Source organism: Equus quagga, chromosome 21, assembly GCF_021613505.1.
Source record: "Equus quagga isolate Etosha38 chromosome 21, UCLA_HA_Equagga_1.0, whole genome shotgun sequence".
Lineage (NCBI taxonomy): Eukaryota > Metazoa > Chordata > Mammalia > Perissodactyla > Equidae > Equus > Equus quagga.
Genome location: NC_060287.1, coordinates 28,458,549 through 28,478,566, shown reverse-complemented (window position 1 = coordinate 28,478,566; position 20,018 = coordinate 28,458,549).

The window sequence follows — 20,018 nt, the reverse complement described above, 5'->3', positions numbered from 1 at the left end:
ATGAGGAGACTTTTGTATTTTCTTTGCAGAATGACAGAAGAGGCTCAGCTGGATTTCCAGCCCATTATCTGACTTAGATACTGAGATTAGGCCCATTGTTCACCCCCAGGTTTCTGACATCGCTCAGCCGTGGAGCCAAGATGTATTTAATAGCAAGATGGAAAACTCCTGGCGAGACTGGCCACGTGCCTCTGGCCTTGGAGAAGAGAGCGTGGAGGCAGCATTCAGTTCATTTTCAGGAGTTTTATGTCCCTGCATGGAAGATTATTCTATACCCTTCCATATGCATTTGTTCATTCATTCACACTGGTAATGTGCCAGGTACTGTGTTACATATGGCAGATACAAAGATGAATGAGACAGGATCCTTGCCCAGAGGAGTTCAATGTCTAGTTAGAGAGTGGGAGCTGTAAATGAACAGCGTCACTATGGTATGACCAGCGAGCTCAATGGTAGAGGCATGCACTGTGAACACGGAGCTCACAGAGTGGGGAGCATGCAGTCTGTCTGGATGGATCAGGGTGGTTTGTTTCAGAGAGTTAGGGGTTGGAGTTGAAGGATGAAACTGAAGGATAAATAAGATCCCTCTCCCCATGAGAGGGTGGAGGCTGGCGAGGAAAGGCGCTCTGAGCTTGACAACAACAGTACATGCGAGGACTCAGGACGTAGCGTGTCTTTTACCAGATCTGCCAGGTGCTCACTGTGCCTGGAGCTTGGGGTGTGGGCAGGAGAGTGGGTAGTCTCAGTGGCAGTGAGAGTTTTAAAGAGGGAGAATCCATCTTTGAAAGGTCACTATAATGGTAATGGGATGATCAGCAACTCTGAAAGCAGCTGGAGAAGGTTCAAATCCTGGGCCACTTTTGTGTGTGTGTGTGTGTGAGGAAGATTGGCCCTGAGCTAACAGCTGTCACCAATCTTCCTCTTTTTGCTTAAGGAAGGTTGTTGCTGAGCCAACATCTGTGCCAATCTTCCTCTGTTTTATGTGGGATGCCGCCACAGTGTGGCCTAAAGAGTGTTGCTAGGTCTTCACCTGGGATCTGAACCTGTGAACCCCCGGCTGCTGAAGTGGAGCACGTGAACTTACCCACCAAGCCATGTGCTGCCCTTTAGGCCACTTTTTTCTTGTGTAGCCTTGGAGAAGTCCCAAGTACCACTGAGCTGCACAAAAATAGGATAATAACACATTTCTTGAAATGTTTTTAAGAGAGTTAGAAACAACGTACATAAGTTACCTGAAATAGTATCTGGAATTTGTCATTATCGTTATTGCAAGGCTGATAGAATATATTGGAAAGTGGAGGAGTTTCGGAGTCAGAGTCCCGGGTTCTGATCCTAGTTTTGCTCCTGACTTGCTGGGTATCCCTTGCATATTTCTTAACCTTCCTGAACCCGTTTTCTTACTAGTAGGCATCCAGTTATTCAATAAACATGTATCGAACATCTTCTGTGTGCAGCTCTGTGCTAGCCGAGGAGTTTCATCAGTAAACAACCAGGCACAGTCTCCCCCCAAACCCATAACTCCAGTCTAGTATGAGAAAAACATCAGACAAATTCCAATACTGGGGCATCCTGCAGATACCTGACAGATACTCCTTTTAATTGTCAATGTCTTCAAAACCAAGGAAAACTCTGAGAAACTTTCATAGCCAAGCAGAGCATAAGAAGACATGATGACTAAATATAGTGTGGTATCCTGGATGGGATTCTGTTTTTTTTTTTTTACCTGAGGAAGATTTGCCCTGAGCTGACATCTGTTGCCAATCTTCCTCTTTTTTTGCTTGAGGAAGATTAACCCTGAGCCAACATCTGTGCCAATTCTCTTCTACTTTATATGTGGGATGCACCACAGCATGGCTGACCAGTGGTGTAGGTCCACGCCTGGGGTCCGAACCCTTGAACCCAGGCCACCAAAACGGAGTGTGCCGAACCCAACCACTACACCATGGGGCCAGCCCCCTGGACTGGATACTTGAACAGAGAAAGGACATTAGGTAAAAATTATTATTACTTTAATAATAACGTATCAATATTGATTCATTAATTGTAACAAATGTACCAAACTAATGTAAAATGTCAATAATAGAGAAAATTGTGCCTGTGTGTGTGCACGCATGCACATGTGTGTGTGTCAGGGGAGTATATGGAAACTGTGTACTATCTTTTCAATTTTCCTGTAAATCCCAAAATGCTCTAAAATATAAAATTCATTAGAAAAAGGCATGACTCCTAATCCCATGGAATTTGTACTCTGTAAAACGAGAATAAGAAAACTGACTCATAGGGAGGTTTTGAGGTCTAACGAAGAGCTTATAAATGATTTTACTCAAGGTTAGTGCATGAGAGTTGATGAGGAAAAGTTTATTTTCCTCTTCATTGATTTTTACTGATCTTCATAAATATTTAAAATCTCACATCTGTACATCCATCGCATAACCGTATATCTACTGATCATTTACTTATGGCGGTCATGTGTGGTAGTATATTTGCAAATATTCTGGTTCCAGTTTATTTTTCAGTGCATGGAAGGAGTGCCTTTCCCCACCGTATCTGAAGTTAGGTGTGGCCATGCGCTCCGCTCTGGCCAGTGTGCGGAAATTATGTGCATCCCGATGGTGGACACTTTCAGCACAAGTGTGCAAGTCACCACTTAACCTTTCCTCCTCGGGATGTAAGCCAAAGTATATCCAGGGAAGTGGAAGCACTATGAATGTTATGAGATAAGGGATTTATTTCAGGAATTAGACCTTACACAATGGTGGGAGGACCCAGGAAAGTGAAGGTCTGGGAAAGAGAGTTAGAGAATAAGAAATGAAGTCACTAGTCGGTCTTGCTGAAGCACTGGGATGGTGGGCAAGCTGGAACTTTCAGGGGAATCCGAGAGGCCTGGGCCATGCAGCCACTGAAGGGTGACCATGAATGGGGATCTTCTGGAGGTGTCCATGGGAAGTGGCTGCCTGAGTACATCTGCCACCAAGAGTTTGCCTGTAAGCCTGGGGCCACTGTTGGTCAGTGAGATCTAGTCAGGAAGATGAGCTGGACGTGGAGCAGGAGAGAGTAAGGACAAGCTGGGATCCACTGGGCATCCCTGTGTTTGCTATTTCTGCCTCTAACCGTGATGTCCTTTAGAGAGTGATTGTGTTGCTTCACTTCTGCCTCCCAAATCTTTTTCAAATTCCCCTTTTGACCAATTTTAACCCAGAACCACACAGAGAAGAGAATTCTGGAAGTGAAATGTCCAATTTAACCAAGTTGTGAATACAACAATCCAGCACAGTCTACCAAGTTGGCATCTACACGCACCTCTTTTAACCATTACTTCCAAATAAAGACAATAGAAAAATACTGCTTCCACCTCACAGGATGAACAGCTGTCCTTGCACAACACAAAACGTGCTAACCTTCTCCCCCAAAGAGGATATACAAAGTCTCACTTTATCCGTATTTGGATGATGTTCATTTCTCTTCTAGCTGAGTCCCCCCTTGAAAATGCTAATAATGACTACAGTCCGCATTTCTTCAGCTGATCATGTGGACACAGTTGGTGCTGATGACTCACTTCTTCTACTACCCAGTCCATATTCTCTTTGTTCCCAGCAAGTACTTCGGGTGGTCATGGTTTCCTGCCTGGTGGGGCAACCAAACCATCATTCTTGAAGGTTATGTACCATTAGCAGTCCTGCCGGAAGTGAGGGGTTGTAGTTTTCTATTAACTTTTATCATAGCACACGAGAGTTCTAAGTGATGCCCCAGAGGATGTCCTGTGTTTCAGACATACTCCTCTCTGCCCTCATTGTGTAGTAGCCATCTAGTTTCCACTGGATCAATCACCCCAGCCTGTACAATGACTCCCTTCTTTTCCCATTGCTCCATTGGCATGAAGAGCCCAAAGTAGCCAGGTGGTAGTCTCAACTTCCAGTTGAACAGAACCATTGTTTCCTCTGATAGAAACAAAGACCTCAAGACTATGAGAACCCAAAATCAGGAAATGGGAAGGAAAAACTTTGCTGGTGGATCATCAAGGGTAATAATAAGAGAAACCACACCCTTTTCCATCCCTGTGTTCGCAGACATCTACATCCGAGCTATGGGAGAAACAGCACCATACACTGATTTAGAGCATATATCACCTCCTGGAATCCCATAAATGTTGGCAGCATGCTGGCACTACAACTGAATCTTCAAAAGGCTATTCCATCATGCTATCATTCTTGCTGCTTTAGCTTGACAGTTAGACCAGGGCATTCCATGAGCGTGAGTACATTGTTGCACTTCATATGCTGTAAAATGAGCTCCATTTTCAGAAGCAATGCTATTTGGAAAACCATGACACTAAATAAAGCTCTCTGTGAGTCTATAGATGATTGTTTTGGCAGAAGCACTGCAGACAGGAAAGGCAAATCCATATACAGAATGTCTATTTCAATAAGACCCAAACGCTATCCCGCCATAATGAAAGCGATTCAGGGCAATAAATATGCCACCACGTGGCTTGCTGATTTCCTCTGGGGTGATAACATATCAGGAGTTCATTGTTGGTCTCCGCTGTTGGCTGGCTGGATACTCAGCAGTGACTGCAGCTGGATCAGCTTTGGTAAGTGGAAGCCCAGGTTGCTGAGCCCATGCATAATCTTCACCCCTGCTACCCTAGCCACTTTGTCCGTGAGTCTGTCAGGCAAAGACAAGGGTAGGTGGCAAAGAGGCTGACTGACATCCACAGAATGGGTCATCTTGTCCATTTGCTATTAAGATCCTCCTCTGCTAAGGCTGCTCTTTTGCAAGCATTCCCATGGCACACAAGTATCCTTACACACTGAGCCCATTCAGAAAGGTCTAGCTACATACCTCTTCCCCAGATCATCTTGTCGCTAATTTCCCAGTTGTGTTTCTTCCAAGTCCCTGACCATCTGGCCAAACCATAGCCACTGCCCATGAATCAGTATAGATACGTATCTCTGGACATTTCTCCTTCCAGGCAAAATGAACAGTCAGGTACACTGCTTGAGTTCCTGCCAACTGGGAGAACCGTTCACCACCGTCCTTTGGGGGCATTATCACGCTGCAGCTATCCATTCCTAGCACCAGCATATCATACAGAACCATCTGTAAACCAAACCAGGGTTTTTTCTTTCTCAGTCACCACATATGACTGCAGAAAGGCCTTCAGAGAGTAATGACATCTGCTTCCTTATTATGTCAGAAATGCGGACTTTCCTCTTTTGTTCAACTTTAATCTGGACTCACATAGGGAAGAGGGTTGTGGGAAATATAGTTCCCAGCTTACCAAGTTGATAATATTTCCACAGATATTTACCATTGTTGATTCTTCACTGCTTCTTAAGGATCTGAGTTTCCATCTTGTATCATTTCTCTTGACCTCAAAATTTTCTATTTAGTATTTCTGGTAGCATGGTTCTCTGGAAATACATTCTCTTACTTTTATTGTATCTGAAAATATCTTTATTTTGCCCTCATTTTAAAAGAATATCTCCACTGGATGAAGAATTCTGGATTGGAAGTCTTCTTTCCTTTCAGTGCTTTAAAGATGTTGTTCTACTTCTTTTGTCCTCCAGAGTTTTTGATAAGTCAGATATTATTCAAATCTTTGTTCCCTTGTATTAATATCATTTTCTTCTGGCTACTTTCAAAATTTTATCTTTATTTATTACATTTTCCTATGAGGTACCTAGACATGGTTTTCTTTATATCTATCCATATTTAGCCTGCTTAGGGTTTGCTGAGCCTTTTCAATCTCTAAATTTATGTCTTTAACCAAATTTGGGGAAATTTTATCCATTATTTATTGAAATGTTTTCTCTGTTCCAATCTTTTTCATATCTCCTGAGATTCCAACTATACATATATTAAACCTTTAATATTTTTTTTTTTTAGGAAGATTAGCCCTGAGTGAACATCTGCCACCAATCCTCCTCTTTTTTGCTGAGGAAGACTGGCCCTGAGCTAACGTCCATGCCCATCTTCCTCTACTTTATATGTGGGACGCCTGCCACAGCATGGCTTGCCAAGCGGTGCCATGTCCACACACGGGATCCAAACCAGAAAACCCCGGGCCGCCGAAGCAGAATGTGCGCACTTAACCACTGCACCACTGGGCAGGCCCTCCTTGAATAGTTTTTTAACTGGCTCCTGAGGTTCTGTTAATTTCTCAATCTTTTGTTTTCTCTCTGTTTTTGTTTTTCAGATTGAACAATTTCTATGGATCTATGTTCCAGTTCGTTGGCTCTTTCCTCTATCCTCTCCATTTTTCTTTCAAGCACATCCAGTGAATTTTAAATTTCAGATATTGTGGTTTTCAATTCTAGAATTTCTATTTGTCTCCTTTTTATAGTTCCTGTTTCCCTGCTGAGATTTCCTATCTTTTAATTCATTACAAGCATATTTTCCTTTAAGTCAATGAGTATAATTCAAAAGCTGCTTTAAAATCTGAGATGCTAATTTCAACATCTGGGTTTGGTCTCTATTGATTGCCTTTTCTCTTGAGAATAGGTAACATTTGATTCTTCATATGTCAACTAGTTTTTTATTAAACCCTAGATATTATGAAGTCTGCATTGTAGAATTCTGGATTCTGTTGTATTCTTTTCAGAAAGTTGATGTGCTTTTGCTTTCTTTGTTTTAGCATCTAATTACGTTGTTTGAACCCAAACTACAAACTCATCTTCAATGCTTGCGATCCCTATTGTCATTCCTAGTACAGTTCTTTTAATCGCATGGCAATAATAAGTTTAAGTGTGGATCCCGCCCCTACTGAACTGTAAGTCTTTCAAAGCTAGTAACTGGGTCTTATTCATCTTCGTGTCCTTCACATTGCTTAGTGTTGCACACAATGGCCCTGCCACAATGCTGAATGCATGAATGAGCTAAGGAACCATGTAATTCAGGAAACATCCACCAAATCAGAGCACTGTTACTGAGAAGATCTAGGAATCAGTGGGAAAAAGCTGGGAGTCTTGTGTATATATCAGCTTCTACCTTCCTGTGCTTGGTGTAATTTTCAATTGTTAATCCACTGCCAAGAATCTGGGCCTCAGATACATTTAATCTTCGATATTTGCTTCCCCATCATATTTCCTAGAGTACACATTAGAGCAAAATCCCATTATGATAAAATAAAACAGTAGAGAGGATTGTTCAATCATTACTTTAGCTACATTTCCATAATGTGGAATTAATCTACAAGGTATAAATTTGAACCACCATTCAAGCCCACAACTCAAGTCTACTTTATTCATTCATTTGTTAATATTTGAGCACTTGTGTGTCACAGGTGCTAGGTTCCAGAAATATAAAAATTAATAAGCACAGTTCCTGTCCTCAAGAGGTGACGGAAACACCGAGGTTAGTCATTTAATCAGTCATTTGTAAATTCCACAAATATTTATTGAGCACCTATTTTGTGCTGGGAACTTTGCCAGGATCCAGGGATACAATAACAAGAAAATGGACAACTCTCTGCCCTGAGGAAACGGAGTTTCTCTGGAAAACATTAAACATTCAAGTAGCACTGTCACATTTTTTTTTTTGCTGTGGCCTATGCAACATCTACTGCTAACTCATATTTTATTTGTCTCACTCTTCAAAAGGCTAAATCAACTTAATTTAAAAAGAAAGATTCTATCACAGATTGGATATGCCACTTATGCTTTTCAAATTCACATTACACAAAATGAATAATTAATAAAATGCAAAATACCAAGTATTACTTGTCCCAAATCTGGAAAACACTTCTTGAAGTGTGTTAAATGTTGTAAAAGAGACATTTATAAAGTGCAAAAACCATAATGGGAATATGAAGGGAGTTGCTGATCTTGCCTGTGTTTGTAAGGAAGGCTTGCAGAAAAGTCTCCTTGAGGGAAGTGATGCTATCCCCTTTCCCATGTTATCTTCTGTGGGAGCCAAAATAATGCCTACAGTACACATTAGAGCAAAGGTGTCCACATACTAATTGGAACCTATGAATATATTACATTATAAGGTGAGGGAGAATTGCCGATGGACTTCTAGCTGCTAATCAGCTGGAATAAAGAGACTATATTGGATGATCTGGATGGGCCCGATGAAATCACAAAGGACCTTAAAAGCAGAAAAGGGAGGCAGAAGAGAGTCAACATGATTTGATGCGAGAAGGACTCCTTGCTATTGCCGGCTATATTGATGGAGGAAGGGGCCATAAGCTAAGGAAATCCTGTGGCCTCTAGAAGCTGGAAAAGGCGAGCCCATGGGTTCTCTCCTGAACCCTCCAGAAAGTCACGCAGCCCTGGCAACACCTGGGTTTTAGCTCAGTAAGAGCCAGGTTGGGCTTCTAGCCTGGAGAACTATAAGATAATCAATTTGTGGTGTTCTAAGTCACCAAGTGTGTGATCATTTGTTACGGCAGCCATAGGAAATTAATAGGATGCCACAGAGCCAGGCACATCTTAGGCACTGGCTAAAAATAACCCAACATGAATGGAATTTCCCCTCTAAGATCTTCAAGGACAAGACCTCGCCTTTTGGTCTACTGTAGACATAATGCCTGCAATCACACTTAGCTTATAACTGGAGGTCAATGACTCTTCTGAGGGCATTTTGAAGGAAGGCACTGTTTGAACTTGCTGATGAAGAATGGGTAGAAATGTACTAGACATGGAAGTGGATTGAGGAAGGGCTCTGAAGGTGGGAGGGCTACTTGAACAAAGACCTGAATGTTCATGGTGTGTTTGGAGAAACAAATGATCATTTGGCAGAAGACAACGTGCTCAGGGAGAAAAAGAGACAACAAAATGAGAATAGTGCCAGGGAGCAGACCAGGAAGGGCCTGTGTGGCATACCAAAGAGTTTGATTTGAGTCCTGAGGCCACTGAGAGGTGTGTGTCAATCTCTTTCTATGTGGCATTAAAGGTGGTACAGGCTTGCCCTCTCTCCAAGCTGGTTTCTTCATAACATCCACTGGAATCTCAGGTTTCTGGAACCAAGATTCTTGCAGTCCATGCAGATGTTTTGGGAGAAGCCCTGACCTTGTGGGCCTGGGTTCTTGGGCAGGATGTCAAGTGTCGTTTATTAAGAGTGGCCAGATAGAGGAAGCCAGAAGCTTTTTCTGAAAAGCCCCGTGACTCTCAGGCTCCCTTGAGCGACCTGCAGGAGCCAACGAGCTGTCAAGGTTGTTGTCATAAACCCCACACTCCATGTGTTTGCAATGTGGCCACAGAGACGCACAAGGGACTGAGGGCTGGAGTGTGAGGGCTCAGTTCTGGAGGCATTGCTTCCTCTCTTTGCCTGTGCATTTTAGAGAAAACTTATTTTGCTTTCTTAAAGTTATGGTGTGGAATAAAGGGACAGTAATGAGTTCCAGATGCTTTTATTTTTCTCCTTCTATAATTGGAAACAAAAATATAGCATGGCTTTTAAATGGAAAGTGCCAGAGAGGAATGATGCTTTTAGCTCTGGGGTTTCAGCTGTGATTTAGAGCCCAGAGTGAGGCTGTGGCCGTCATCACTACACACCAACTCGCTCACACTGCTCCCTGCAGACCCAGCTCAGGGCTTTATCTCAGAGCCTGAATGAGGTTCAACTGTGAGTCCTATTTTAAGAAACTCTCATACACGAAACCCAAACTTGCGAAGCAGACAGATTTGGGTGGAGCGAGCAGCCACGTATTCAAAGGATGATTGTTTTGCAGAAGGCCACAAAGCAGCCACTTTTAATTGGAGCTCCCCGGGTGCACCTAAAAGTTCCCCGACACGTCATTAATTTCTGAGGCAGTGGACAAAGAACCTTCCAGCAGAAGTGTTCCTAGCTTGAAGTGCCAAGTGAAGATCAATTAAAAAATCAAGAGACCAGAAACTTGAAGTAGTAAAGCGATCTTAGGAAGAAAGAATGCTTCAATTGCCACGGACTCGTTCATACAACACTCACCTTTTCAGAGGACCTTGAAAGCCATCTTGTGAAGACCTGACTTAGAGCCACACTTGGAATGGAGTCAGCCTCCTTGTAAGTTAGACGGAGAGATCACCCTAAACGTGCAGGAGGGAACACCTATTCAATTTAGACTCAACGCTTTAGGTCTCTTTGCAATCCTTCCTTCTCCCCTTTACCCAATCACTGTTATAAAATGGAACAGTGGGGAGAGCAGGATTCAGATTTAGACTCCAAGAAAGCAGTGGGCCTCCACCCACAAGACATAATAATAGCAGATTACACTCTCTCCAGGGAGATAATCTTTAACACAAAGCAGATCCCAGCCCCCCAGTCTAAGAGCAGGCCAGGAAGGAAAGATAAAGGCAAACGGCCACTCAATCCTTACATGATTTGCACAGCACACTGGTACCAATAGGAATTCGGAACCCCAGAGCTGAGATTTAAGACTGGCCTTTTACCTTTGGTTCAAGCAAAACAAATAGTTCAAGTTCTCTTTTGCTGCCAGGATTCTCAGGCCAGTCTTCATGAGCAATAAAGACTGACTTTCTCCCTAAGTCTCTCACTGCCAGCTCTCCCATTGTCTATTTTATTTTCCTCTTGCAGCCACGCAAGTAACTGCTCCTTAACACGCTGAGCTGCCATCCATCAAGTCCTGACTGTGTGCTAGCCACCTTACAATGGGACACATCATTGTTCATTGTTACTGCCGTTCTCCAGCCCCTTGGATTGATCAGCCCATTCCAAAACCCCTAGACTTCCCTTACACTCTCGCTGTCAAATCATAAGTAGCCGTGATGCGGGTCTAAAGAGACTGCTCAGTGGTTTTTAACCATTTTGGAAATCTCACCAAGGCTGAGGCTCCATCCTGGACCTGTTCAACCAGAACCTCTAGGGTCTAAGCATTTGTGTCTTAAATCTGCTCACTGTGATGCAGACGCACGGTGGGGCTGAGAACCACTGCAGGAGCATCTTAGGTGACATGGGATTTAGGGGGCGATTTGGAGAGCTGACCTCTTTTCAGGGAGCCCTCTGTCTGCGGTGGGGACTGAGGCCCACCTGCTGCCCCTCAATGCACCTGAGAAACTAATAGAGGAGATTGAAACAAAAGGTGCATTCCTCATTCTTTGCGGGTCTTCTGACCTGATCCAGCTCTTTCCTGACCTTCCCACTTGGGCTGGTAATCCAGGTGGAAACTTTGGAGTCTATTTCCTTCTTCCTTAAATCCTAGAACCAGGTTTCTGTCCCTCCCCTCTCTTCCTGCTCCTATTAGTTCTGAAGACCTGAGGGGGCCTCCCAAGAAGTCTTTCCCAGCCCCTATGGGAAACTTGCTAAGCCCTGACGACACAGAGGTTGAAAGAAGCAGGAAAGAGGAGAAAGCTTGAGAGTCACCCGCTCCTCCCAATGCAGGGAGGCCCATCCCCAATACATAGGCTGTTCTTGGCCATGTTCGTCCAAATGACTGGGGTTCCTCTAGTCTCCCCATCTTTGCATTTTGTTGGTGTCTCCATTGATATTGACAGGGCCCATCCTCCCAGGGGAGATGGGGGACGTGGAGTGGGCAGGGACTCATGCTAATGAGATCTTCTGGATGCTGGGGGATCCTTCCAGCTCTAACCCTCTAGCCCATAGAAGCTGTCTGAGGGACTGCAGGAGCTCAGCGTCTCCATACAGACTTGAACTGCTCTTCCTCTGGGTAAACTTACTGTAAGTCAGGTCCCGTTAGAAGCATGTAGAATGTGTGATTTTCCAAAAAACGTCTTTAGAGTCATGATTGTCCTCTTGGCACTGAGCTGGAGTAAATAATTAGGGAGGTGCTCCCACAACTAGTTGGAAGCTTGTTCACTGTAGCATTGTTTTTACTGAGAAAACTTGGAAACAACCTAAATGGCCAACAACAGAGGATTGGGTAAATGAATCATGTCACTACGAAGAATTATGGTGCACATTCCTGTTCTGGAACATTGAAGGTTATTTATTATATTTTTAATGCCAAAAGTAGGTTACAAAACAACATGGACATTATGATCTCATTTTCGCATCTGGAAAAATACATACCAAACTATTAATAATCGCTATCTCTGGGTGGGGATTAAAGGTGGTTTTTATTTCCTCCTTCTTTTCACGTCTGTATTTTCTAATAATAATCATAAAGAATGTGTAATACTTGGTTAATTGGTACAAACCCAATGCTGTGTTGAGTGAGGGCAGGCCTCTGAAATTGAAGCGGAAGCAAGAGTGAACGCAGGCCCCCTGTTGAATCCCAAAGGCAGAGAAGCCATGCCCCCATTCGCATCTCGCCCAACTTCACTTCCCAACCCCTACTGACGTCAGCAGGCATCATATGCATTACTTACCAACAAGGCCTTCATATTTTTTCATTAATCAAAAGAGAAAACAGATTGTACCAGACTCCACAATAGCTACACTATTTCTGAGGTTGCCTAAAAGAGTTGTAAATCTTGAACACAAAGAGACGCAACCTCAAAGACAGTTGAACTAAAAAAACAGACACTTCCTGTATTGTTGGGGTTGGCCAGCGCGTGGCCTCCCAAGTTTGGAGCAATTGAGATAAGACATAGGCATCATGTGGATGGAGTCACAGCATCACTGTCATTTCTGATAAACCTAAGGGTGGAGCCCCTGGTTAGTTTTCTTAGCCAGGGCCTGATAACACCTCACCCCGATGGAGCTGGATCATGGCTCTGTTACCGGCAGCACTGAACAATCTTAGGCCTCCCCTGGATGTCCTGCCCCACATGACTTCCAGCATCGTGGAGCTCCCTGCAGTCGCCTGGGCCCCCCAAACAGGGGATGGCCTGAATTCTCCAGTTAAACACACCCAGCAGTTCCAACACCTCCCCTCGGAAGAAGTAAGAAGGAGAGAGGCTCAGAGCACTATTCTAAAGTAGGGGTCAGCAAACTACCTGCTGTGGGCAAAATCTGGCCCTCTGCCTCTTTCTGTAAATGAGATTTATTGGAACACAGCCAAGCTCGATCATTTAAGTACTGTCTGAGGCTGCTGTCACGCTCCAACAGCATAGCTGAGGAGTAGTGACAGAAACTGTATGGCCCAGAAAGCCAAATATGGCTGACCCCACTCTGAGGGACATCTCTCCAAGAAAACAAGGAGAGGGCATGTGTCTCCTGTAACATTTCTGGCTAGTCCGAGATGCGTGCTCTCCTGGTTGTCCCCTCTCCGGCCAGTCCTGCTGGGTTTTCTTTTCCAGTCCTCGGATTCTAAAGGTTCATTCCTCGGCCCCTCTCTCTGCATTCTCCATTCTCCAAACCTCTTGGATGTCTCAAAGGCCTTCCAGATCACACAAGTCTTAACCTAGGGTGACCATATAATTTATCGGTCCAAACCAGGGCATTTTAGGGAACAACAAATTCTAGACAAGACTTTGAGATAATAGGCATAACTTGGATTGTCCCAGGAAAACTGAGAAGCGTGGTCATTTTAAACGAAAACACTAATTATCTTCTTTCCCCAAACCCGGGTCCTTCTCAAGAGTTCCCAAAGGCTTGGCATCGCCATCCTGCCCACGGTACAAATGAGAAACCTAGCATGTATCCTTTATACTACCCTCTCCCCCGCACCACCTTCCATCCATTACCAACTCCTACATCCTAAATCTCTTTGGAATCCACCCACTTCTCCCCATCTCAGCTGCCATCATCTGAGTCCAAACCACCACCATCTCTCCCCGGGCTTCTCAAAAGCCTCCTAGCTGGCTTAATGTCAGTGGCTTCAGCCCTCCCACCTCCTCTCCACACAGCAGCCAGGCTGATCCCTTTGAAACTTCAGTCTGATTGGGTCACCCCTCTGCATAAAACACATGGCTTCCCCATTTTGAGGACAGACACTCAAGTTCTCACCCTCCGACTCTAAGACCTGCTGTAAGCTGCCTGAAGATGGGGTTCATATGTCTTTGCTCACCATGATATCTGCACAACTAGCGCATCGTCAGCACATGGTAGGCGCTCCATCAGTGCCTGTTGAGAGAATGATGAACAGGAAGGCAAGCTTCCACGGAATCAGAGTTTAGAGGCTTCAATTTAGCCGAGATGGGGACTGTCCTGGTTTGCTGTGGCTGCTGTAACAAATCACCTAAACTCGGTTTCTTAAAACAACAGAAATTGCTCTTCTCACCGTTCCGGAGGCCAGGAGTCTGAAATCAAGATGTCAGCAGGGCCACCCTCCCTGTGGAGGCCCCAGGGGAGGGTCTCTTCCAGCGTCTGGTGGCTGCAGCCTTTCCTTGGCTGCTGGCCACATCAGTCCAGTCTCTGCCTCCACCTTCACATCCCCTTCTCCTCTTCTGTGTCAGAGCTCCCTCCTTGTGTAAGTGTCTGGTAAGGACACTTGCGACGCCATTGAGGGCCCGCCCAGAAAATCCAAGATCATCTCCTCGTCTCAAAATCCTCAACTTCGTCACATCTGCAAGGACCCTTTTCCCCAGAAAGGTCACATTGTCAGGTGCCAGGCATTAAGATGTGGACACCTCTCAAGGAGGGGGGGGGGGCGGTGCATTTCAACCTGCCCTGGGGACATAAGCCTAGATTTGGTCCAGAGGAGAAAAGATCTGTCTTGGGAAATTCAGGATGAGAACCTCCGTAAACCAAGAAACAGAACAGATTTCAGCAGTCGCGGGGGAGAAACACCCTAAGATACTTTCCACCAGGGTCGAAACAGATGCTACTGTTGTCCCCTTCTTCGTTCTTGCCCTCTCTGCCCACAAATATCACTTCCATGGGCAGAGGGCTCAGGGGAGAGCCAGTCCGTACCCAGCTGTTGAAATTCACGCCTGACAAGTCAGTGATCAGAAGCCAGAACCAAGGACTCGCATTCGCTGCCCAACGTTGGGCAAAAAGCTTCATCTCAGTTAGATCAGTTTTCCCAATTATGAATCAAGTTATCTCTTCCCAAGGGAGCCATTGGGATCTATTCCTGTCACTTCTCATGTATCTTGGGACAATAGTGTTAAAATAAGCATCATTCTATTTACCAAGTCGATTCCTTTTGAGGCCTGAATCTTACTCTCAAGGCTACTTCTCACAGCTGCGAACTCTCCAGCTGCCTTTAAAAATAACCCCACAGAGCCGCCCCCGGACCTCTCAGTCGCCACGCTCCTGTGTCTTTTCGACTCTCGGGTGGTGTCCTCCTTCAACTCTTCCTTTAATTGTACTGGAGACCATCAGCTGTCTTAAACTGCGCTGAGAAATGGGTCCTTTGTGACCAGGGCTGAAGAACATCTCTTAAGAGGCGCAGCTTCCTAAAAAAATTACAAGTATCCAAATATAGGGGCCTGGCCAGAAAGAAATGCTGCTGTATTTTTAGAAGGCTGTGTTCTTTTATTCTTAGGTAATGAGTCTAATTTGATTTCTGTAAACCCCTGTCATCCCGCTGTGGCCTAACTGCCTGAGCATCTTATGCTCCGAAGCGGCCTTCCGAAATGGCAAGGCCTGCTGGTTGTGCTATTTATGAGGGAACATTGGGGTGAGTTTCCATTTTTGGCAAAGGGTAAAAATAAACAATTTTCTTCTGAGTGGGCCCCTCTCAGAATCCAGCCCGGCCGCTCGGTCTACACTGGGCACACGCGCGCAGCACATGTCAGACTTGCCTCTGAAGAGAGGGAGTGAATCACTCTGCCTGCTCTGCTCTGGGGAGTTTTAAATCGTGCTGCTCCTCCAACATGGAAAGCAGCATTGATTTTCCGGGAGGGAGGTTCTGGATATGTTTTACAATAAAATATGAACAGCGAACAGAGTCAGTACCCACCATAAGGACTTAAAATAAACGAACAGAAGACCGCAGGGACCTTCCAGACCCCTTTGCTGTGGGCAGTGGGATGGTGGCAGCCTTGCGAGAGGACAAGGTCATTCCTTCAATCAACAAGCACTGTTGGAAGCCTCTGACATGCACTGGGGAAACGCTGAAGCTGTGTAGAAAACAGTGGGCCGAGTGTCCACACTGTGTGTCTGCTTTTGATCATGTGAGTCACTCCCAGCTCCTCCGAAATCACAATCCTGGTGGCAAACTCATTCCTGATAACCAAGTTCAAGTTCAGCAGGGGTGTTTCAGCCGTTGCAGGCTCAGAGCTCCCTCCATCTCCTTGCAAGTGAAGAGGGCCGACCTCCTCTGGTTACACTGTGGGGACTCTGAGAGATTTCTGGGGGTTTGGAGAGATTCTGGGAAGATAGATTGAATCGAATCCAGTATCTTCTGTGGCCCCACTCCTCCAGGAATCTCCAAATTTGGGCTCAAAGCCACTCAATCCCCCTGGGGTCACTCTGGGAGTGTTTGCCGAGGTCCCAGGGGACCCACGAGGTGCCAAATTCAACCTGCTAAAGGGGTCTGAGAATGTTCTTGTGGGATGGGACTCAGGGGGAGAAAGACAACAACGAGTTGATCGGGACAGAGCCCATAAACGAAAGGCAGGAGGCCTCTGGGGCTGCCTCATGGCCTGTTCCCTCCCCCGAGGCCTGAAATTTATGAAGCTTTGGGATTGTACCTCCAGGGAGGGCAGAGTGAGACGCAGCCAAGAGCCCACCCAGCCAAGGCCGGAGGGAGGGCAGTCGCTGGCGAGGATGTGTGATGGGGAAAAGGTGAGAAAGGTGGGAGAGGCAGAGGAGGGGTGGGGAGGGGAGGGACAGACAGGAGGCTCTTCCTGCGTTTGTGTGAGCATTTCACGGCTCTGCACTCAGGCTGCAGAAGAGGAACGATGTGCACAGACAGGCCCGGACACGGTGAAGAAATGTCTGTTCAGGGGAGCCACAGCGAGGAAAGGAGGTGGCTCGGAGGGATGGTGGCGAGCTAAGCGAGGAGGAGGCATGGGAGGATTGCCCCTGCCTCCCACTGGTCCATCCACGGGGCGCTGTGTGTCCCCGGGACCTGAAGACAGGTGGGAAGAGAGACGCGCGGGGAGATGCTAATGGAATCATCGGCCCTTAACAGCGGCATCTGCTGTCCCGCTGAAGAAACCCATTCACGCACAGGCGGTTTTTAACACCATCCTGACATCTTCTCATTAGCAACGGTTCTTACCCCCCGTGGTCTCTACTCCCACCTTCCCTTTGGTGAACCTCACGCTCAGCAACAGTAAAAGAGATGTTTCCTGAAAAAGAGTTATCAGCCGGAGTGTTCCCTCTTCGGAACGAGTGACTCAGGGTACTTCATCTCTATAGTCAGTTGGTGCTTTTTGACTCCATCTCGGAATGGGTTCACCCCTCAGGCTCACGTGGAATTTTCTGGAACATAGCGCGCAGACTGACAAAGCCTAAGGAGATGCTTCTCCAAGCACAGACCCAGAAGGATCTCGGGCCGCTTTCTCTGCCTTTTCTAGTCAGCATGTGTTGAGTGTGACTAGGGGTCAAGCCGCCTCCCCAGCGGCACCTTCCAGAGTGGCGGCCCTCCACCCAGACCCCTCCTGTCCCTCTGCTTTTTCTAGAACCCGCAGAGGCCGCCTCAAGGAAGGCGCCAGGAGGCCTGGGGTCACGGGAAGGCCCACCACCGCCTGTGGCTTGGGGCCTCCTGAGCGGGGGTGTCTGGACCAGGCCCTTTCCTCTGTTCTGGGTCCTCAAGGGACTTGGCTCTGCTTTTCGACCAGAAGGGCCAACTGGGAATTTAGGGGCGACAGGAAAATGGCCTGCACAGGAGGCCCCGTGGACACTGCCTGTGTTTGCACACAGCTTCCCAGCAATATGTCCGCATCTGCTGACGGCAGGAAGCGGTCCATTCTCTCTCCTGATGAGAAATCTAATATCCAAAGAGAAAGAAAAGAAAACCAGGTGTCAGTACCGGGCACACACCATCTTTTCTTCCTTCCCTTATATATTTTTCAGGACCCACTTCACACACTCTATTCTTAGCTGTTTTTGAACAAATGGTATTTGTTTCACTAAAAAGGTCCGAGTGCCTTGATCTGCCTCCTCCATGGCACCCAGTCTCCTCTTTCTGGAAAAGTCTGGAATAATCTTTCCCTTGAAGCAAATCCTTCCCTGAGGAAACACAGTGTATTCAAGGAAAGAGTCCAGACTTGGGACTCAGACAGAGTTAGGCATGAATCTTAGTTCAGCTCTGTGTCCTTCGGCAAGAGATTTCATCTCTCTGAGCCTCAGTTTTCTTATATGTGTAGCGGTTGAACCTAACTCCCTCCCTTACTAGCTGTGTGACCTTGGGCTCATTACTTAACCTCTCTGGGCCTCAGTTTTCTTTTATCTGTGAAACAGGACAAACGTTGGTATCTATCTCAGGGTTGTTGCTGACATTAGCTGACTTACTATGCGTACAGCAGTCGGCACAAAGCCTGGCAGGCAGTAGGTGCAATGTGAGGGTTTGTTATTAGGATTATAATGTGTTGTTGCGAAGACAGAGGGACATAACATATGTCAAGCTGCTGGCACAGGGTACGTGCTTGTCCGACCCTCTCGCTCCCCCAGCACCCCCGCATCCTCACGGTCCCCCCGTGATTCTCACTATGAACACATTCTCAGGTGCCTCTGCAGAGAAGGTCTGACCCCCCGTCCTTCTCTTTGCTGTCCTGCCCCTGCATTGTGTGTGTCTGCGCTGAGCCCAGCCTCTCCTGCCAGGCTTAGTCGCTCTCTTCAGGCTGACGCTGAGGGGGTGACTAAGACTTCCTCTTACACAGACCAGTCCTGCTCTGTGGCACAGATAACCTTCGACAGGAAAAATTAACCCCCAATCTAGCGTAGCAGATTGAATATGGCCCTAAGGTCTTCGCAGCTCAAGAAGTGGGGTCTCTCTGCCCACCCCTTGAAGCTGGGCTAGCCTCGGACTGTCTTTGATGAATAGGATGTGATGAAGGCAACATTGATTTCAAAGCCAGAACACTGCCCTGAGGATGTCACCTAAGGAAGCTGGTCTAACCTGCTGGAGATGAGGGGACAGGATGTGAACTGAGGGGCTTCAGGTGAAGCTGGTACCAGCTGCTTCTAATTAACCCCTCACCACTCACATGGGCTCCGTGGCTGCCTAAACCCAACTGGTACCAAAGAACGTAGCTGTCAAACAGACTCTTTCAGAAGCGTTCCTTTTGGAAAAGGTCTTCAATGCAACATACATATCTCCAGGTCTTCTTGGGGGCGTGTTGGGTTCCAGGTATAGGAATGAGATGTAAGTCTCGGTATCGGGAGAGTTAACCCAGGTTTGCAAAGCATTTTGGAGCCTCAGCCCTGAAGGGGCACGCCCTGAATGGAGAATGCTCCTGGTTAAACTGGAGCTGGGGCCGGGAGTGGAGGGGGCAGCCAGGTTTTGTTATTAGGGTGAATGAAATGTTCTCTGTGAATTGCTCCATCTCTGCACTTCCAGCTGGACTTAGTTCTGCACAAGTGTCGAAGACTTTGGAGCCCAGGAAAATGGAGACCAGAGCAGGGCTGGGTCTGGAGTTTCAGTCAGCATCAAACTGCTTTTACGTTTCGATTTTTGACAAGGACTCTGCCAACACGGAGTCCAGAGCTTAGAGCAGAAAGGAATAGCGCCTGTGTGGTCAAGGGATGGGATACAAGGCGAGCAGTGCAAATCTTCCTCAAGCCCAGGAGGAAGAATGTCTGGGAGCAAAACAAGAGAATGATGGTGGCGTTTAGTGGTTAAAAACTTGGCCTTTGGTGTCAGACGGCTCTAACTTCAAATTCTGCTTTTGTCATTTCCTAGCTAGATCTGGCAGCTATATGCTGCCCCAGTTCCCCGTGGCTTGAGCTGACAGCCATGCGTGTGTTCAGAATTCCACTGTGTGGACTGGGCTCAGATGGGAGGCCCTTCTGCTGGTCTCTGCAAGTGGTCATGTATGTGGCTGCACTGGGGCTGGCTGCCCCCACACGTCCTCACTCGCGTGTCCGGGGTCTCAGCAGGAATGTCTGGAAGGATCTGGAAAGCGGGGTCTCTCTCTCCGTGTGGTCTGTTTTCCACCTGGTCTCTCATCCTCAAGGAGACTAGAAAAAGTGTCTTCACGCGGTGAAGGGACTGTTCCAAAAGAGAAGTCCCTGTGCACAGGGGTTTATCAAGCCTTCGCTTGCATCCCATTTGCTGATGTACAAGGCAAGTCACTTGGTCGAGCCCAGAGTTAATATGGGGGTGGGGTGGATTGTAT